Raw genomic sequence first — 23,535 nt, forward strand, 5'->3', positions numbered from 1 at the left:
TCCATATAATATCTTAATGCCATCTGTCATCTGATATCTTCGTCTGCCCCGAACTTTTCTCCCGTTCACCATTCCTTCCAGTGCATCCTTCAGTAGGCAGTTTCTTCTCAACCAGTGATCCAACCAATTCCTTTTCCTCTTCTGATCAGTTTCAGCATCATTCTTTTTTCACCTACTCTTTCTAAGCACAGCTTCATCTCTTATTTTGTCTGTCCATTTCACACGTTCCATTCATGGATGAATATATAATATGATGCGAAACTTACTGAGTTTCCCGTAACACATACTAGAGGCGCTGTTGTAGAAATTGATCTTGCTGCCACCTGTTGGGAGGAGGGGCGTTATTACATCTAGCAGCGCACCAAGTAACGAAAAGAGTAACTAATTACACCATGCATTTAGCAGCGCACCTGGTGACGAAAATGTGCAGAAAGTATTCCATCCCACCCTCATCGATATTCAAAATTAACCCAATTTAAAATAAAACATTTACATTTTTATTCCTCACAGCATCTCCTACTGAAAATTCTTACCGGAGCCAACAGGAAGATAAAAGAGACGATCTATTTTACACTACCCAATTAAAATATAACCAGACACAGACAAAAAATAAAGCAAAAGGTTAGATAATTGAGATTGTATTCTTTGGGTATTTAGTGTACAGCGCATTGGAACAGTCTGCAAGAACTACATAGATAGTTCAGTTTATTATATTACTATTACTTTACAATACATTCAACAACACTATTTTTACAACGTCCATAAACATCACTGTTTATACACACGTAGTATCACTTTATGTTCACTTATTAATAAGTTTCTGTCTGTCATCTTGTCTCATCGAGCAATATCTGGAATGGATAAATAGAGAACTCTGGGTAATGTACCCAACACGTAGTTCTAATGTTCACCACCTACGATGTTGGGCGCTGATCGTCTTATTTCAGCCCCCCGGCGCCAGATGGTGCTGACCGCAGTTTCGCATCCTATTATATATTTATCCATGCTCCATTCTTCTCCATATCCACATTTCAAATGCTTCTATTCGCTTCTCTTCACTTCGTCGTAATGTCCATGTATCTGTCCCCATACAATGACACACTCCACACAAAGCATTTCACTAGTCTCTTCCTGAGTTCGTATACACATATAGGCCCTACACACATACGGAGAGAGGTAGAAACATATAAACAGATAGATAGAAATAGGCTATAGGCGACATAAAAACGGATGAAGACTATAATCCTTTCGCTGTAAGAAAAATCCTAATATAAAAAATAGCACGTGACTGAAGTGAGGTTTCATTGGCCGCTGTTTGGCGCTATAGAATCTCAGTACATGTTCCCGCCTACTGTTGTACATTCTGTTCCATGTTAAACATTTCCCGTTACTCGTCAAGTAGGCCTAACCTCACTACTATGCATTCATTTGCTTAGGAAACATTTACTTTATAATTACTGTAATTAAAACTCACATAAATTATAATATACATTTAAGACTATTTGTTTTTCTCCGCTTTTGAGAGAGTTTCTACTTTTATGTTTAATAACCACACACACCGAGGATGCAGAAGCCATACTTCAGTACCACGTGCTTACGTGAACAGCTACGAGCTCAACTGATGCCAGCTTGTTACAAGAACAGACTACCTCGGTATTACTGTTGGTATTCATCCGCGTTCATAGTACATAACAAAATATAAAAGTAGCTTTTCTTTTACATAGCGTTTTACATATGAGTGAAGTTATATGTTTCATCGTATTTAACAACTAGAATTCAATTTTTTTATTTTCAAATAATACAAGATGATAGTTTCCAAATACGGACTATATTTTCCTGCGTCATGTGAGTGTTTCGACTGGCAGCCAATCACGGGTATGACAGCCACGTGCTTGTGTTTACAGTAGGATTTTTCTTACAGCGAAAACAGTGTATATTAATGTAGGCTACTCATATGGATGGTTGAGTGGATACATAGGTCCTCCATGGACAGATTGTTGAAAGGATACATGGATTAATCTAAGAAAGGACGACGAATGTAGGCTATGTAAGGCCTAAAGAAGAATGTATGGATATATGGTGTGACCAATTATTCGATAGACTACGAGTGGAAAACGAATGGATAGCTGAACTGACAGATGAATGATTGAAATAAAGATTTGATTGATTGTTTGATTTGTAAGTAGATCGACGGATAGAATAAGTGACAGGTGCATTTATGATGGATGGGAGCTGCAACTCCGTCTACTGATAAGGGAAATAAGGAAACGAGTGAATTTGTGAGGATGTAAGAAGATAAATCCTTCAAATAACACTTTTTATAAGAAAAAATATAGTTATGACACGGTATGATGATGAGGAATAAATCCAAATCCACCGGCATAGCTCAGGTTGTAGCGCGTTTGCCTGCTGATCCGGAGTTGGGTTAGTATTAGTATTTATTTATTTAACCTGGTAGAGATAAGGCCATCAGACCTTCTCTGCCCCTCCACCAGGGGATTACAACTATAATATGAAGAATAAAATTACAATTAATATTAAATTTACAATTATAATTACAATAAAAATTAAAGTACAACAAGATTACCTGATTAATGAAAGCTAGACAATTTATCATAGAAGTTAAGAACGAAGAATATTTTTGTATTTACTGAATTACAAATTAAACCTAGAATAACAATATTCTATAGTGGTGAAATTATCATATATTGAGATATTTTGTGATAGATTGAGAGAACTATTTACAAGAAACCATGTCTGAACGAGTCTCAATTACTGACCAAGTGCCTAGTAAGTTTTATTTCGACAGTCCCTGATGCTAGCAGGTAGCGAATTCCAGAGTCTTGGCAGGGCTATTGTGAAAGAGGATGAGTATGAGGAGGTGCGATGGGATGGTATTGTTAGTATTGTTTCATGGCGAGAGCGTGTGTTCAGATTATGGTGGGAAGAAAGGTAAGTGAAGCGAGACGACAGGTACGAAGGAATAGAAGAGTTCAAGATTTCGAAGAGAAAGAGAAGTGAATGTAAATTTCTTTTCTTATCTAGTTTAAGCCAACCTATTGCTTCCAGGGATGGGGTAATGTGATCATATTTACGAACATTGCTTACAAAACGTACACACAAATTATGAGCACGTTGAAGTTTCGTTTTGTTGTCGCTGGAGAGGTCAGTCAGTAAAATGTCAGCATAGTCAAAATAAGGAAATACAAGCGTCTGCACAAGGGACTTTTTTAAGCAAGAGGGAAGATGAACATTTACCCTTTTTAGCACATGGATAATAATGGGTTCGATTTCAGCTTGAGCTGATTACCAGTTTGGGTTTTATTGCAAATTTTTTCCCAATAGTAAGGCGAATGTCAAGTAATCTATGGCGAATCCTCGGTCTCATCTCGCTAAAAACCATATCGCAATCACCAATTTCATCGACGCTAAATAACCCAGTAGCTAATACAGCATCGTTAAATTACCAAGTAAAAAATGAAGAAATTGTTGCCCAAACAAGGGAAATGAAACTGAATTATTTACAGTACACGTGCTGCATATCTTTCTCCACCATCAATCATATGAACTTCGTCAGAGTTCGAAAAGCGATCTATTTATCTATTTGGTACACAAACTCCAGCGACGATTTTGTCATTTGTAAAGACACACAAATAACATATGTTGGAGGTAATGCTCTATTGTCTTTGATGCATGAGATACATAGATATAAAACTGGACATCTGATGAGAAGTCCCAGTGATAAGAGTACAGCTGTCTTGTTTCGACCTCCTTATCTTTCGAGAGAGACTGAATTATCTTAACTACACAGAACTGCTTAAAATTGTGCTGAAGTCGTTACTTTTATCACAAGACTCATTGTCTACTGTGTATCAAATATACAAAGTTCAGAAGAGAGATAAAAATCATGGATGAGTCAAATATACTGGCCTCTAACTAGGAGGATGTGAGTTCGCTATATTACAATCGTGGGTCCGATTTAAAATGTAGAGTGAATCGAGGGGAGATGACTATCGGGGGAAGATGCTTATTTATTTCGGAATATGTATGGTAAGACTTTCCTGTGTTAAATTTCAACGTACAGTACCTCGTTTACATATTTAGACCTAGTTATGGGTCATCTTCAGAACTGGTCGTTGTTGGTCTTGGCGCCACTTGTTCTGTTTCCTGTGAGGGTGTGTTCCTGTGGTATAATGTAGAGTCAAAGAGTGTGTGTGTTTTGAAGTTGAGTTGTGTGTTGAGAATTTCGTTGGGGTGTGTTTTCGTGTGTCTGTATATTTCATAATGTTCTAGTGTGTTGAGTCTCTGGCTTTTTGGCTGAGTGTGCAGTATTTGCATGTCTGTGTTGATGTCTCTATAGGTGTGGTTGGCATTTGTGATGTGTTCTGCATATGTGGAGATGTTTTGTAATTTTGTTATGGCTGTGACGTGTTCTTTGTAAAGTGTTTGAAACAATCTGCCTGTCTGTCCTATGTAGAAGTTGTTGCAGGTGTTACATTTGAGTTTGTATACGCCTGTGTGGTTGTATTTGTTTGTTTGTGTTGTTTGTGTGTTGAGATGTTTTTGTAGAGTGTTATTTGTTCTGTATGCGATGTTGTAATTTAATTTCTTGAATGAGGTTGCAATTTTGTGTGTGTTTTTGTTTTCGTATGTTAGTGTGATATATTTTTTGTGTTCTTGTGTTCGTGTTGTATTCTTATGTTTTTTGTGATTATGTTTTGTCTTACGTATTATGTTGTCTATTATGTTAGGGTTGTATCCGTTTTCTTGTGCTGTGTATTTGATTGTGTTTAGCTCTTCGTTGTAATCCTGTTGGTTCATTGGTATGTTGAGTAGTCTGTGTACCATTGTTCGGAATGCAGCTTGTTTGTGTTGTGTGGGGTGGTTGGATGTGTTGTGTATGTGTGTTGTTGTTGTGGGTTTTCTGTATATTTTGAATGTGTGTTTGTTGTCTACTTTTGTTATTGTGATGTCTAGAAAATTTATGGATTTGTTGTTTTCAATTTCTAATGTGTAGTGTAGTGTTGTAGTTTCACATTATTCCAAGAGAGAACGCCACGCGCATGTCTTCATGATCACTGAGACAGTTGAATGTCTGTAGAGTGGAAGCTAACTCATTTTGCCACGTGTTCTTGTTGTGAGAAGACGAAAAACAAAGAAAAAGCTCATCTTTCTGCTATAAAATAATTGCAAATGTATATTAAAATTTTAATACATCCTTAAATTCGTAATAACTGTCAAACCTTTGTAATGGATATTGTAGTAAAGGTTCTAAAGTTTGTATTGTTCCGCCATCTTACATAGATTGCGTCACAGCACTAGGCATCTTACCCCGATACTCGGGGTAAGATGGCAACTTGTTGCAAGAGTTTTATTTTTTGTTTCATTGCAGGAAATGTGTAAACATTACGTAAGATCCTCTGATAGAAGTCAGTGGATTGAGGACAGTCTTCAACTCGCGATGGAACATGTTATAACAGAGGGTATGAACAGTTTTGGAGCATCGCAAGCATACGGGATTCCTTACTGTACAGTTAAACGCCTCCTAAAAAGAATGATGACAAAAAAAAAATGTACTGGATTGAATTCATTGTGTGCAAGAAGTATTCCACGAGTCTCGCACACGGCAATAAAATATGTGCAATGACTGTGTTGGTAAGTAGTGATAAACGAGTGAAAAAGTGTCCATGAACTTTATATTAAGTCAATTTTGTTATATACATGTATCAAACGAAGTTCAAGTAAAATACATATATCAGTAAATGTGTTACTTGCATTTGCCATCTTACCCGACTATCGGGGAAAGATGCCTACAGTGCAGGCATGAAGAAAACCTCTATCTATAAACAAGGTAATTAATGTTTTCTGTTTTGTACCGAAAATATAGTTTCAAAATACCTTCCAGACTTTGATATTTCAATATGAAATTCAAAACTAAATGAACAATATCTTAAATTTTCAATCTAAGAAAAAGTCAGGCATCTTCCCCCGATCCACTCTACTGTATGTTATGCTGAAGTTGTATCTGTGGCAGATAAAAAGAAGGCTGTGAGGTTTTTTCTCTCGGGATCTACAGTTTTTCCCTCGACATTCCACCAACACTCTCCATAATTACACTTTCCGACTCGGAAAATAGGACACTACTTATGTTTGCGTGACACCTAATAGACCGGCAACCATGGTAGGTGTTCCTGGTGGCTTCTTCAAATATTTATAGATGGAAGTAATCGTGTATTCTAGACCACTCAGTCCACACCTGTGGAGTAACGGTTAGCGCGTCTAGCCGCGAAACCAGGTGGCCCGGGTTCGATTCCCGGTCGGGGCAAGTTAACTGGTTGAGGTTTTTTCCGGGGGTTTCCCTCAACCTAATATAAGCAAATGCTGGGTAACTTTCGGTGCTGGATCCCGGACTCATTTCACCGGCATTATCACCTTCATCTCATTCAGACGCTAAATAACCTTAGATGTTGATAAAGCGTCGTAAAATAACCTACAAAAAAAATAGACCACTCACAAATCTGTAATAAAGACACAGGAGACCTTCACGTTCACGAAGACATGACGACTCATGTAGATCTATGAAGTACAGCATACGGATTTGATGGCTGGAGAACAATGCGTGGTGAGGCGAACGGTAGAGTCGGTTTATCCATGCAACACAATCGACACGCAACTCATTCAATAACGGGTGCACAAAAAGCCTACTTGAACTTAAGTCCATAGGGATGCTTCATGTTCCATCCCATAAACACCTATACAGGCCTATCTCTATTAAGAATCTTCTCACTTCTAGTGCATTTGTTAGGAACTGTGAGAATTTTTATATCCTCTGGGACGTCTGATAGTGTCTGCAACAGATTTCATTATCCCCTTAGCTTGCATGAATGATTGCAGGCGAGGGTTTCGGGCTGTTGCACCATACTGATGAATGATAGAGATAGCGGGAGAAGTGAGGCAATTTGTTCACTGGACCACTGTACAGGAATCACGTAATGGGATTTGAGTTTTCCTCGATGTATTTTCCTCCCACCTCTGCTGAGAAGTTGCTTAGTGAAACAGGACGTGACGATATGAGCTGGAATAAGTTTGTAAGTTCGATCGATAACTACACGATTGTATAGCTTGAAGTGTGGTTTTAGGCGCAATAGATCGATTGTTGATTAAAGTTTTTGTATTCGACAGATATTGGAAAAAAAAAGAGACTATAAAGATACAGTACATCAGTTATTCATAGATTTCAAAAAGGCATATGACTCGGTTAAGAGAGAAGTTGTGTAGGCCTAATATTCTTATTGAATTTGGTATTCCCAAGAAAATAGTTCGATTAATTAAAATGTGTCTCAGTGAAAGGTACAGCAGAGTCCGTATAGGCCAGTTTCTGACCGATGATTTTCCAATTCACTGTGGGCTAAAGCAAGGAGATGCACTATCACCTCTACTTTTTAACTTTGCTCTAGAATATGCCATTAGGAAAGTCCAGGATAACAGAGAGGGTTTGGAATTGAACGGGTTACATCAGCTACTTGTCTATGCGGATGACGTGAATATGTTAGGAGAAAATCCACGAACTATTAGGGAAAACACGGGAATTTTACTTGAAGTAAAGGGATAGGTTTGGAAGTAAATCCCGAAAAGACAAAGTACAGTATATGATTATGTCTCGTGATCAGAATATAGCACGAAATGTATTTTTTTTATTTTAGTAGGTTATTTTACGACGCTTTATCAACAACTTAGGTTATTTAGCGTCTGAATGAGATGAAGGTGATAATGCCGGTGGAGTCTGGGGTCCAGCACCGAAAGTTACCCAGCATTTGCTCACATTGGGTTGAGGGAAAACCCCGGAAAAAAACCTCAACCAGGTAATCGAGACGTAGATGAGAGGATAATATTAAAATGGATTTGAGGGAAGTGGGATATGATAGAGATTGGATTAATCTTGCTCAGGAAGGCTTATGTGAGGACGGCAATGAACCTCCGGGTTCCTTAAAAGCCAGTAAGTAAGTAAGTATTATTCATATTGTCCCACAATATATCCAAATTACCCCACTTTTTGAAGTCCTGCACAACTTTACGGATAAATAGGATAGCTCAATTGTGACTTCAATTACAATTATTTCCATTTTATAAAATATCTCTTGTTTCTTTAAACATGTAAGTACAACAGTTCATATTAATATTAGCAATAATATGGGTAGGCTATATTACAAGATAAATGTTAAAATGTCTGAAATTACAGAGGTGTGAAAATTATTAGAATAATCTTAATTTTAAAGGTTTTTTAATAGTTCCTTCACAAATATTAATTGAATTGATGAATATTGGTATATATTACTATACTGATGTAGGATATATTTACTACTAACAATGACGGAAAGCATTGTTGTACATTGGTATTTTTCTTATTTTACAATTGTTATGGGAATTCAGAAATTATTATATTATGTTGGCGGAATTGGAAACATAAAATATTATATGCACAAAACAGATGTATACGTTCATTTGAACCTTCACAACAATGTAAACGCAAAGAACAATTTGTTTAAAGCATTTCTTAATTAATTTTTGATGTTTCCAATTCCGCCAACATAATATAATAATTTCTGAATTCCCATAACAATTGTAAAATAAGAAAAATACCAATGTACAACAATGCTTTCCGGCATTGTTAGTAATAAATATATCCTACATCATATAGTAATATTATATACCAATATTCATCAATTCAATGAATATTTGTGAAGGAACTATTAAAAAACCTTTAAAATTAAGATTATTTTAATAATTTTCACACCTCTGTATTTAAATTACCCCTCTTTACTCTATTCCATTTTCGGATAAGGTATAATTTAAGAGAATTTTTATGTTGGAAAACTCTACAAGAATATACCACTGAAAATAATAATGAAATTTAAAATCGCATATACACCTTAGTCTCAGTTTCTGGGTGAGGCATAAATGTACCAAGTTTTTGTGTCATAGAAAGAATCGAGAAGAATTAAGGATTGAAAAGAGTACCTAATCAAAAATCGTACACAAAGCCGTGTTCGTATTCTATTCCGTTTCAGAGGGTTTTGTGTTGTGGGGACTCGTCGAGGATTAATCAACGAAAATGGTACCGAATCAAAAATCGCGTTTAAAGTTGAGATTGTATGGTGCTCCATTTTGGAAAAAGGCGTCTTAGAAACGGAAGGAAACTCGACTGTGTGTTTGCTGTTTCAATTTCAGAGGGTTTTGTATGTTGGAAAGACTCGTAGCGAGGCCGTCTCCCCCCCCCCGTACCGCTCCCTTCTACGGTACACTACCACGTAATGTGGTCCCTGTTTTTTGGGGGCAGGAGGAGCGGGGCGCCGAGAAAAGTCTGTCCCTGAAGGGATAGAGTGAGGGAAGGGAATGTTGCGTGTGTACGCCGGCACAGTGGAGAGGGGTATGGTGTATAAATGGGGGTGGAGAGAGAAAGAGGGTCGATTCCCCCTACCATCTACCCATCTCTCTTGTCACACACCCTTTTCACATCCATAGTGGGTGGGGGCTGCCTGGATATAAGGGTGTAGCCTCGTGCTAGTGTTTGTGAGGGTCCTACTAGTGCGGATGTAGTGTCGTGCTCAAGCGAGAAGTGCCTACAAGATGAACCAGAGCAAGTTTGGTCATTTCTCAGGCTGTGGCCATCGCAACGCTACTCATCATCATAAAATAGTAAAGTATGTGCCATTATCGACTGTATTTTTTAAATTTTTTTAATTCGTTTATTTCACTATGCTATATCAACTACAATTGTTATCTAGCGTATGAGTGAAAGGAAGGTGATAATGTAAGCGAAATGAGTCCAGGGTCCAGCACCGAAAGTTACCCAGCATTTGCTCTTAATGTGTTGAGGGAAAACCCCGGAAAAAATTAACCAGGTAACTTGTCCAAACCTAGATTTGAACCGTTACTCCACATCTATGGACAAATGTTTCTTAAACACTTTCAATATACTATAAAATTTTAGGGATGAAAAAAAAAAAAGAATAAATTCACTGGTTTATACCACAATCTAATAAATACAGTCACGAAGCTCAATACGTAGTAAATATGCATCCATAGACAGTTGTTAACCACTAGGATCGCTAATATCGCCTCATTACAGACAATGCGAAATAGTACCGGCACAGTCTATTGTTCCTAGCAACCTCAACTCAAGCTTCGTGGAGAAATTGAACAATTATGAACTAGTGTGCCATAAAGATATTTTTAACAGAACGATGGAAAGATATCCACTAACGTCAATGCTTCGCTAAAGCGGTATCTGATTTATAGGCCTACGTCTGAAATAAAATGTAAAGCTTGGATAAAACGAATTAGGCCTATAACATATCGTACTAATACATGTACTCATGTAGAACTTGTACATTTACAAAACAACTGAGGTTGCAGATGATAAGACATTTAATGGAGAAAATGGTATGTATATGCTACAAGAAAGTTGGCCAATTTTCTGAGCTAAATTGGAGGATTACCCAGATAAAATTTGATAGAAACTACGGAAATATTGACTTGTTCTGGTTAGAAACCAGAACAATATGTTTTTGGAAGTTGTCCATTCAACTAGATATTAATTATAGTGGTGCCATCGCTCGTGGAAGCTGTCTTAGTTGCTATACCTAGCGATGTTTATTCACTCGAAATACTGAGTGGCTAATGGAATTATTACTAACAATCCGTTAATGCTATTTAAGCAACAACCCATAAATTTAGGGACTTTAATTTTAAAGTTTCGTTAACTAACAACAGAAAACTTATTTGTGGGTTTGTTTCCATGCAACCCAGAAAATACAGTATATTTCTACCGATATTAAACATTCTATCGGATCGTACAATAAAATGTCAGAGAAGGTGACTAAAACTGCCCTTACTTTCCTAACATCTAAACCCCCACAGCAGAAGACACAACATAACCTTACTTCAATTCTAGCCCGCGGACCACCCAAAATTAATTCATTTCATATTATGTTCAATTAATTACACCGACTACTTTAGGAAACTGTTTTTTTCTTTTCTCACTCTCTCTCTCTCTCTGCAAGTTAAAAAAACTACTCTTGAAATTACCATGTGACGATATATTAACGTTCAAGAAGTAACCGACAACTGCAATTTGTACTGGTAGCAGAGAACGCGAGATTATCTTTCACTTCGCCGCGCGCTATAGACAACTTCTCTATCGCATCTGTGAAGGGGGAAGCCTAATATACAAAATATCGATCTGTGGGGAGAAAAAAAAAAGCATATAATCGCATATGTTGGATTAGGCTATGTAAAGACAAGGGATTCTCAACATATTTTAATTTATTTTTTTTTATTCCTGCTAAACCTCTTCGTGAAATTCATCATCACCAACGGTTTCGAAAGGTACTGACTTCGACTGTTTGTACCGGAAAGGAAGTGTTCCCTTTAACGTGCAGAATGATTCTGGCTTGCATCGAGGGTTCTATAAAGTGAGAAATTGTGGCAGAAACATCAATCTAACACCTCGTCTGAAGGTTGTATGGCGTTCAGGATCTCTGTATGTACGTGATTTCTAATCGGAAGAAAAGGAAGTCGTATAGCAGTGGATTATAATCCTAAGCATTAAGATATCCAGGCGATTTTACTTGTTACCACTGGTTTATCAACAGTAATCTCACTAGAGGTTTTGATTTTATCGATAAATCTGCGAGTGGAACACGAGCAGATTTATCTAGAGAAAATCAAAACTCGAGTGGGATTTAATTGACTATTACACGATTAGAAGAAAGTAGGCTATATAAAGATTAGAAGTAACAAAGTGTACAATAAAATATTAATTGGCTTACGAAAATACAACTGTCTTCAAATGTATTATTGTACCATCTCAACATTACGCTAGATGGCAGTAGTGTTTTATGATGATGTTTTCTTGTTACCGGTATCAGTTGTGCCAACTATGGAATCATCATTGAACTCTGTGGCCTGTTACTAGTCAAGAAGTCTTTGTTGATTCAGTTTCATTTTTATTAAGACAGTTGCATTCCACTTCAATTATCCGAATCCCAGTAATCAACGTCACTTGATAGATGATTTTCAATAAATCTTAATATTAAACAATCTCTGATACGTGATTATCCATAATATCATATAGCAGAAGCTATAACATAACCTAACTAATATACACAAGTGTTAGAAAAGTTTTATTTAACGACGATGATATAAAAAATTAACATGAATAATTTTAAAAGGAATAATTATTGAATGTACAATTTTCAAATTTGAATGTGGTTGGTGGTTCAATTGATGTTATATTGGACGTGTGCGTAATAGAAGTGGAACTCGTTGATTTAGGCCTACATGGTGTATTCAACTTATTCAGGATTTCCGAATGGTGCTCTTCATTTATTTGTAAATCGTATTTCAGAAGATGCATAGGTATGATCAGTGATTTTGATTAATTCTTGTTCTTGAATGCCAATGCGAGTCATATTTGAAACTGCTGTGCATCGACTGGAGTGGTTTGTAATTATATATATATATTTTTACGTCCAGACCAGCGCAGTTTCAAATGTTGGCAAACAAAGAAACAAATGCTAGGGAAGCGATAAAATTAAACAAATGCTAGGGACGCGATAAAATTAAACAAATGCTAGGGACGCGATAAAATTGTGCGATAAGCAGCCATGATTGGTTGAAATACGTCCTTTCGTACCGTTTTACTGGTCAAAAGTAGTATGACGTAGTAAGAGTGTAATAGTCAAATAAAAATAACTTCCACTTTGTGTCGAAGATCCGTATCTCCGAAGATCAAGGGAAATTTCTTGTGTTATGAGCAAGAACTTTAATGCAAACAGCCGAAACAAAGTGGGCAGTTTATCTAACACTAGATAAAAGTGCACCGTACTGTATACTCGGTACAAACTGGAAGTGCAAGTTACATTATCTTTCGCACGGCATGTCAAGTTGAAACTGATTAAGTGGGTCTGTTCTTTGCTGTAGTATACACTAAATTATTTTTAAAACATAAAGATTTAACAAAAATATAAAATAGCAGAGTCTTTAAACAAATTTTTACGATTCACTTAGAAAACTAATTATGAAATCATAAACTGGCACTTTATTGAATAAACAGAATTAGTTAGTAACTATTTTTTTGCATTCTTACGATTGTGTTGTTTTAGTCATACAATCTGCACTTAATCAAAGACAACTGTTATTATAATTAAACACGATATCATAGCAAGCAGGTAAATTATATATTCCAGGCTACATTATATTATTATTCCACAGCATTCTTGCTCAGGATAGGGAGCGATGGCGAGCTTATGTGAAGTTGGCAATGAACCTCCGGGTTCTTTAAAAGCCATTTGTAAGTAAGTAATGATGAAATTAATTAAGATTAATAGAAGGAGAATAATCAGAATACAAGGAGAACAAGGGGAATACGTGGAGAAAAGTAGACTATATAGAGAACAAGGGGAATAGAAGGAGAATAAGGGAAGACAAGGAGAACAAGGGAAAAACAAAGAGAACAAGTGAAAGATAAAAATACGAATGAAAATACGAGAACAAGGGAAAGACAAGTTAGAACAAAGGAAAGAGGAAGAGAGCAAGTGAAATACAAGGAGAACAAGGGAAAACAAAGAGAGCAATGGAAAGACAAAAAGTCGAATGAAAGTACGAGAACAAGGGAGATGCAAGGAGAACTAGGGAAATACAGGGAGAAAAAGGAACTATATGGAGAACAAGGAGAATACAAGGAGAACAAGGGAAACACAAGGAGAAGAAAAATACAATGAGAAGAAAAATACAAGGAGAATACAAGGATAACAATGAGAATACATAGAGAACTAGGTGATACATGGAGAAAGGAGGACTATATGGAGAACAAGGAGACAACAAGGAGAACAAGGGAAAGATAAGGAGAAGAAAAATACAATAAGAAGAAAATACAAGGATAACAATGAGAATACATAGAGAACAAGGTGATACATGGAGAAAGAGGACTATATGGAGAACAAGGAGACAAGGAGAACAAGGGAACGACGAGGAGAAGAAAAATACAATAAGAAGAAAATACAAGGAGAATACAAGGATAACAATGATAATACATAGAGAACAAGGTGATACATGGAGAAAGAGGACTATATGGAGAACAAGGAGACAACAAGGAGAACAAGGGAAAGACAAGGAGAAGAAAAATACAATAAGAAGAAAATACAAGGAGAATACAAGGATAACAATGAGAATACATAGAGAACAAGGTGATACATGGACAAAGGAGGACTATATGGAGAACAAGGAGACAACAAGGAGAACAAGGGAAAGATAAGGAGAAGAAAAATACAATAAAAAGAAAATACAAGGAGAATACAAGGATAACAATGAGAATACACAGAGAACAAGGTGATACATGGAGAAAGGAGGACTATATGGAGAACAAGGAGAACAAGGGAAAGACAAGGAGAAGAAAAATACAATGAGAAGAAAATACAAGGAGAATACAAGGATAACAATGAGAATACACAGAGAACAAGGTGATACATGGACAAAGGAGGACTATATGGAGAACAAGGAGACAACAAGGAGAACAAGGGAAAGATAAGGAGAAGAAAAATACAATAAGAAGAAAATACAAGGAGAATACAAGGATAACAATGAGAATACATAGAGAACAAGGTGATACATGGAGAAAGGAGGACTATATGGAGAACAAGGAGAACAAGGGAAAGACAAGGAGAAGAAAAATACAATGAGAAGAAAATACAAGGAGAATACAAGGATAACAATGAGAATACACAGAGAACAAGGTGATACATGGACAAAGGAGGACTATATGGAGAACAAGGAGACAACAAGGAGAACAAGGGAAAGATAAGGAGAAGAAAAATACAACAAGAAGAAAATACAAGGAGAATACAAGGATAACAATGAGAATACATAGAGAACAAGGTGATACATGGAGAAAGGAGGACTATATGGAGAACAAGGAGAACAAGGGAAAGACAAGGAGAAGAAAAATACAATGAGAAGAAAATACAAGGAGAATACAAGGATAACAATGAGAATACACAGAGAACAAGGTGATACATGGACAAAGGAGGACTATATGGAGAACAAGGAGACAACAAGGAGAACAAGGGAAAGATAAGGGGAAGAAAAATACAATGAGAAGAAAATACAAGGAGAATACAAGGATAACAATGAGAATACACAGAGAACAAGGTGATACATGGAGAACTGGGGCCTATATGTAGAACAAGCAGAATACAAGAACAAGGGAAAGATAAAGAGAACAAGGGAAGGAGGAGGAGGAGAGCAAGTGAAATGCAAGGAGAAGAAGGGAAATACAAGAATAAAAAGAAGAATGTGAATACAAGAGAAACATGGGTAAAGGAGGGAGAACAAGGGGAAAAAAAAAGAATGTGGTTTCATTTTTATGTGATGATCAATTTCAAAGTTAGCCCTCGCAATACGTGGTGAGGAGTAGATGCAGTTCTTCGTCAAAAACTGATTCGCTTATCAGTATACAAAAATCACACACACTTGTTAACTAGCCAAAGAATAAAGAGAAGTTCCAATGTTTCTGACGCTGCTGTAGGCTGTTAACTCCTCTCTGCAGACAGGACTCTTGGAACTAATAAATTTGTTCTGTATTTCCATTAGTAGGCCCTGAGTGACGAGTCGACATCGGTCGAAGCTAATTGCCATCAGAAATCCTGTGCCGCTGATGGCAGTAACTGGAAGAAGCAGAAATTTCAATACCTCGTAAACGCAAGTTTTCAAAGTCTACAACTATGAGCGGGATACAGTAATTGTATTCGATATTTGTCCACAAAAGAAAAATGTATAAATATACTGGAGCCCCTCTAACCGCAGTTTTACGACTCGTGCTAGCGTGAAGGTGAGCGCCGATTTACGAGCACCTCCGCGTTCACTTACACTCGGCCAGCAATAAATACCTTATTTTATTAGTAGCGAAATTTACCTTTTTCCCCCCTCTTCCCTCCCTGAAGTCGATTACTAGTTATAATACATCCTCAGACTATACAGCTCAAGCACGTATTTCGAAATTAATTAACATTAATATGGCCGACTGGCCATGATCTGGTGTAACGTCATTGCCTGTACTCTCACGATACGCAAGCTGCAAACACTTAAAAATATTGTACAGTATGCAGTTCTATGTTCTCTGAGGACTATTAAAGTTATCTTACAAATCTACACTTGTCACCCACTCTTACCAGGGTGCTACAATTTACGACTATCCTGTGGATTCATATTTGATTCCCGACAGAAAATGACAGATTTTTTTATACACTTCGACTTCATGTAGGCTGCATAACTTAATTTGTGTTACCGCTGTAGCTGTTCAGTGTTAGGCTTACCAGTAGAGAATAAAATATAAAAGTATTTTAAACCATGCCTGCTAGCGGTACGGGAACAAAGAATTTCATGATTCACGGTGAGTATAGCGCCAAAGATTTCAAAATTTCATAATATTTTGGTAACATTTTCACATTTTTAAAAAACTTTATAGGAGTACATATTTTTAAAATATTTTTTATGATTTTTTCTTCTTCCGTTAATATCTAGGACTTGTTATAATAATAATAATAATAATAATAATAATAATAATAATAATAATAATAATAATAATAATAATAATTTTATTTCACCTCGCAGAGTTAAGACCTTGAGACATTCTCTTTCACTCAACCAGGTCTACAATTAGGCTAATATAAATAGGTCTACATAAGTATAATATAATATAATATAATATAATATAATATAATATAATATAATATAATATAATATGATATAGTATAATATAATATAATATAATATAATATAATATAATATAATATAATATAATATAATATAATATAATATAATATAATATAATATATACCACTAAACCGGGCTTTCCAGATCTTACGAACGTTTTTCCAGGAAAGACTTCAGAAATCGAAGCTAATCATTCAACTAAAATTCGGAGATGATGATAATGATAATGGTGATGATGGTGGTAATAGCGACAGCTAATAGTGATGATGATAATGGTGATGGCGAAAATTATGTTGGTAATGCTAGGCTAATGGTGATGGCAATGGCGAATATGGTGAAGATAGTGGTGATGTTGACAGAGATAACAGTAATGGTGATGTCGATAGTAATGGCGATAATGGTTGTCATGGTGATGTTAATTGTGATAATAGCAGTGACGGTAATTGCGATAATGGCAATAATGCTAATGATGAGGATGGTAATGGTGATAAAGGTGATGGTGATGATAACGATAATGGTAGAGGTGATAATGGTGATGTAATAACGGTGATAATGACGGAAGTCGCAACGATGATGGTGGCGGTGATAATGGAGGTGTTAATGGTGATAATGATGATGGTGGTGATAACGGTGGTAATGACGGAGGTGATAATGGTGATGGTGGTGATAATGGTGATAATGACGGAGGTGGTAATGGTGATGGTGGTGATAATGACGGAGGTGGTAATGATGATGGTGGTATTAACGGTGATAATGACGGAGGTGGTAATGGTGATGGTGGTGATAATGGTGATAATGACGGAGGTGGTAATGGTGATGGTGGTGATAATGACGGAGGTGGTAATGATGATGGTGGTATTAACGGTGATAATGACGGAGGTGGTAATGGTGATGGTGGTGATAATGGTGATAATGACGGAGGTGGTAATGATGATGGTGGTGATAACGGTGATAATGACGGAGGTGGTAATGGTGATAATGACGGAGGTGGTAATGGTGATGGTAGTGATAATGGTGCTAATGACGGAGGTGATAATGGTGATGGTGGTGATAACGATGATAATGACGGAGGTGGTAATGGTGATGGTGGTGATAATGGTGATGATGGAAGAGTGGTGATGGTGGTGATAATGACGGAGGTGGCAATGGTGATGGTGGTGATAATGGTGATAATAATGGAAGTAAGAATGATGATGGTGGTGATAATAACGGAAGTGGTAATGGAGATGGTGGTGATAATGGTGATAATGACGGAGGTGGTAATGGTGATGGTGGTGATATTGGTGATAATGATGGAAGTAAGAATGGTGATTGAACGGTGGTAATGATGGAAGTAAGAATGGTGATGGTGGTGATAACGGTGGTAATGATTGAGGTAGTAGGCTAATGGTGATAATGATGGAGGTTGTAATGGTGATAACGGTGATGGTGGTGGTAACGGTGATGATAATTGCGATGATGTTATAATGGAGATGGTAATGATGATAATGGCTACGGCGATAATAGTTATAATGATGATGGTTATCGCGACGATTGTTATGGTAGAGATGGTAATGGTAATAAAGGTGATAATGGTAGCGATAATGCTTATAATGGTAATAGTAATGGTGACAACGGTGATAGTGGTAATGGTAACAGCGATAATGGTTATAATGGAGATGATAATGGTGATGGTTATCGCTACGGTGGTTATGATGGAGGTGGTAATGGTGACGTGATAATGGTCATAATAATCATGATGGTGTTGATGGTGATAGTGGTGACTGTGGTGGTGCTGATGCTGATAGTTGTGCTGGTGGCGATAGTAGTGGTGATGGCTGTAAGTTGTTATTGATGATGGTGGTGGTGATGGCAATACTGTAATACTGGTTGTGATTATGGCGATAAACTTAATAACGATTGATCTATAGTAGTGACGACAATGAAAGTGAATAGTAGTATTGATGATAATGTGGACAGTGAAAAAGGTACAGACGATGGTAATGTTAATGATATGGTATGGTCGTGACGTTGGTAACTACGATCTTCTTGGTAAAGATGGCAATGGGAGAAGGCTTATTCCTGTTTATGATAGGCCTATTTATCATTATTATTATTAATATTATTATTATTACTATTATGGTTTTTTTTGTATCGGTGATTACAATAATAATGATGATAAGGTTACGATAATCCCTTGCTTTCTATAGGTTTTTTTTTTGTACAAAAGACTTATTTAACAACAGTAAATGAAGCATATCTGCACATTATATGCGAAAAAAATTTTGATTAATTCTTGTATTTGGTTAATCCAACACAAACTGTACCATAATTCACCGTCAAATATTACGGGGAAAAGAAAAGTAATAGTCAACATTGAAAGAAGGAAGGACAGAAATGAAACAACACGACGTAACATTGGGAATTTACAAGACTTAAAAGACTCGAAAACAAAACCTCTCTAAGCTCCATTAAACATTGACAGTTACTTTCCCTTAATTGGTCACAGTCGGCAATTGATTGCGGGGTGAATTAAATGGGATGCCGACGCTGAAATCGTCGTCCAATCATAAAGTGCTCCCTAGCGTGGAGTAAGTGCAATAAAACGATTCACATGGCACTATTATTATTTTTTTCCTTTCCCCATCTCATGAATTTGTTTACAAGAGAGGGGAGGCATTTGTGCTGGAAATAATTGAGTGTACCTGTCACATCCTCTGCTTCCGAACTTGGGTTAATACTTGAATATCAATCAATTACAACGCAGAGTCTGACATCAGAGACGAAGTGCGTCGCATGTCTATATATACGCACCACACTTTTTTTTTTACAATTGACCACGCACAGCAAACGGCGTATACAGATGTGTAGGTGAAGAATTACGCAACAAAGAAATAATTCAGATATTTCACTTCATCTTCTACGACTGAAGCGTCACAAATTTAGAAATCACCACCATCACCAACAATCTTCACCAATATTAAGTCCATGCCCTATTTCACGAAAATAGAAATTACAGGTGAGAAAAATTACAAAATTTACATATTTAGAAATTTTTGTGTTTCTCAAATATAGGTACTCTTGTAACTTTGTAAGTGAAATAAAAAATAACAGGTTCCAGGCCATGATATTACAAATTCAATTGTCATTTGTTTACAATGTTACAAATTGTTTGTTACAAATTTATTTAAAATTTTATATGGGTAAATAGCTGAATTGGAGGTTATGTTATTTTAGATCTTAAATTTGGCTGAGGCGTGTGTTGTAGAAGTATATATGTAATGTATAATGTAATGTATAATTTAGTAATGAAGAAATTTAGATTTATCTACAGTAATCTCACTAGTGGTTTTGATTTACAAAATCTACATATTTAGACATTTTTGTGTTTCTCAAAGATACTCTTGTAAATTTGTAAGTGAAATAAAAAATAACAGATTCCAGGCCATGATATTACAAATTCAATTGTCATTTGTTTACAATGTTACAAATTGTTTGTTACAAATTTATTTAAAATTTTATATGGGTAAATAGCTGAATTGGAGGTTATGTTATTTTAGATCTTAAATTTGGCTGAGGCGTGTGTTGTAGAAGTATATATGTAATGTATAATGTAATGTATAATTTAGTAATGAAGAAATTTAGATTTATCTACAGTAATCTCACTAGTGGTTTTGATTTACAAAATCTACATATTTAGAAATTTTTGTGTTTCTCAAAGATACTCTTGTAAATTTGTAAGTGAAATAAAAAATAACAGATTCCAGGCCATGATGTTACAAATTCAATTGTCATTTGTTTACAATGTTACAAATTGTTTGTTACAAATTTATTTAAAATTTGATATGGGTAAATAGCTGAATTGGAGGTTATATTATTTTAGATCTTAAATTTGGCTGAGGTGTGTGTTGTGGAAGTATATAATATGTAATGTATAATGTAATGTATAATTTAGTAATGCAATTTAGATTTATCTACAGTAATCTCACTAGTGGTTTTGATTTACAAAATCTACACATTTACAAATTTTTGTGTTTCTTAAAGATAGGCCTACTCTTGTAAATTTGTAAGTGAAATAAAAAATAACAGGTTCCAGGCTATGATATTACAAATTCAATTGTCATTTGTTTACAATGTTACAAATTGTTTGTTACAAATTTGTTTAAAATTTTATATGGGTAAATAGCTGAATTGGAGGTTATATTATTTTAGGTCTTAAATTTGGCTAAGGTGTGTGTTGTAGAAGTATACATGTATTGTATAATGTAATGTATAATTTAGTAATGAAGAAATTTAGATTTACCTAGAGAAAATCAAAACTCGAGTGGAATTTAATTGACTATTACATGATTAGAAGAATTATGTAAAGATTAGAAGAAATAAAGTACTCTAATACCACAAAATATTAATCGACTTACTAAAATACTACATTGTCTTGAAAATGTATTATTGTACCATCTCATCATTACAAATATTCCGCTAGATGGCAGTAGTGTATTATGATCGGCTGTTCTCTTGTTACCAACTATACAATCTTCATTGAACTTTATGGACTAGTCAAGAAGGCTTTGTTGATTCAGTTTCATTTTTATTAAAACAGTTGCATGCCAATTCAATTAGCAATATATATTAAACAATCATTCATCATCTCATACAGAAGAAGCTATAACATAACCTAAATAATATAAACAAGATAAATGATAAAAAAGTTTTAATTAAGGATGAAATAAACATGAATCATTTTAAAAGGAACAATTATTGAAAGTATAATGTTGGCACACAAAGGAACAAATGCTAGGGATGTGATAAAATTGTAGGATAAGCAGCCATGATTTGTTGAAACACTTTGTTCCATACCGTTTTATTGGTAAAAAAATAGTATGACGTAGTAAAAGTGCAATACTTACTTACTTATAATACTTACTGGCTTATAAGGAACCCGGAGGTTCATTGCCGCCCTCACATAAGCCCGCCATTGGTCCCTATCCTGAGCAAGATCAATCCAGTCTCTATCATCATATACCACCTCCCACAAATCCATTTCAATATTATCTTCCCCTCTACGTCTCGGCCTCCCCGAAGGTCTTTTTCCCTCCGGCCTCCCAACTAACACTCGATACGCATTTCTGGATTCGCCCATACGTGCTACATGCCCTACCCATCTCAAACGTCTGGATTTAATGTTCCTAATTATGTCAGGTGAAGACATACAAGAAAATATTTATGTAAATTAAGTATAAATGATTTTCATAATTGACAATATCAGCGGTTTTCCGCCAAATCTAGCTTTCTTTTTACAATCATTAGACTGCGATGAAAATTGTAATGTTATAATGCGGGTATATTTATGTACTATTGGTGACACTGATTGTTATCTTCGCCATTCATAGATACAATAACTAAAGAAGCCACACTTACAAGAATAAATTATAGATCACTATCGATTAGTATGGGCCAGGTATCTTTGAACTCCAGTATACAATTTCAATGAGACACGAAAGAGAGAGCTGCCACAAAATCTCGCGGCACCTTTTGAGTAAATACAGTAGGCCTATACGGGAAAAATCTGTAATGAATCGGTTACCAGAGCAATTACAAGTATATGAATTCATTTCGCACTGTTGTAAATGTTTCGCATGTAGTTTTATTGAGCATCTGGTGAGGAGAACATCAGTTTACTGCAGAGTTGGGCAACACAATTCTTTTTCAGAAGTCGATTCCAACGATTCAATCATACATTACGAATCGATTCTAACGATTCGTTCACGATTCTTCCAGTCTACGATTCCAACTATTCTTTTGAATCGTCAACGAGTTCACGATTCTTCCTAATCTGCGATTCCAACGATTCGTCAACGAACGACTTACAGGACACTTTCCTTTGCAAACCACGGGTAGAACAAAAACGTTCTACATCTCTCGCATAGATGGGATAAGAGGCGAGACATTGGATTGTCTCTTTCTCATTGGCTGTAACCATTCATCATGACCTCCATTAGTCTACAAAATTATTCAAATCAGTGCTTCTTAATTATAATTTATCAACTGAACCTTATTATCAAGTACATTTTTTGCATTACATCTCTATTTAACCATGTAAATTTCAGGTTCGTGTTTATTAATTCTCACACTTAACAAATGCAGTATTTTGATTTCACTCTCTCTCGGGAGCTTTCGGCAGGGTTCGGAAATGTCCGCTGACAGGTTACATCAAACAGGTAAATAGAATAAGTTCTCTTTTACTCTCATAGTAACCTAAATACTGCAATCAGCACTCTTCAGACATCCTTACAGGAGCTGTCTAAATGGTTCTCTGACTGGAGATTACTACTCAACATTATCAAGACAGAAGCTAAAATCTTCTCTTTAAGGCCTATTCATAATCCACCTCCTTTGGTTCTTCTAAATGAACAAGTTACATGGCTCTCTAGTCAAGAAGCTGTCAAATATTTGGGAATATTATTAGACACGAAACTTACACGGAATGCCCATATAACTCGCATTGTTACACTAACCTCTTCTAGAATTCGAAAATTATACCCTCTGGTTAATAGACGTTCACAAATTGGATTGGACTGTTCAATGCTACTCTACACCTCGCTTGTACGACCTCTTAACTTATGCAGCGCCAGTGTGGGGGACTGCAAATAAGACTCACATGCATCGCCTACAAGTTCTCCAGAACAAGTTCCTGCGTACTGCAACAAATGCCCCCTGGTTTGTAAGAAATCGACAACTGCATCAAGAATTGGGAATTCTTCCACTAGAACAGTACATCCATTC

The 23,535-nt window shown here is 36.0% G+C and overlaps 1 protein-coding gene across 2 annotated transcripts in view; it reads right to left on the reverse strand.

Annotated features, from left to right (window-relative positions):
• The window catches only part of LOC138695801 (nucleolar protein 4-like), a 927,536-nt gene that overhangs the window by 399,441 nt on the left and 504,560 nt on the right, over positions 1-23,535 (reverse strand). The gene's annotated exons all lie outside the window — the stretch shown is intronic.

This window comes from Periplaneta americana, chromosome 3 (genome assembly GCF_040183065.1).
Source record: "Periplaneta americana isolate PAMFEO1 chromosome 3, P.americana_PAMFEO1_priV1, whole genome shotgun sequence".
Classification (NCBI taxonomy): Eukaryota; Metazoa; Arthropoda; class Insecta; order Blattodea; family Blattidae; genus Periplaneta; species Periplaneta americana.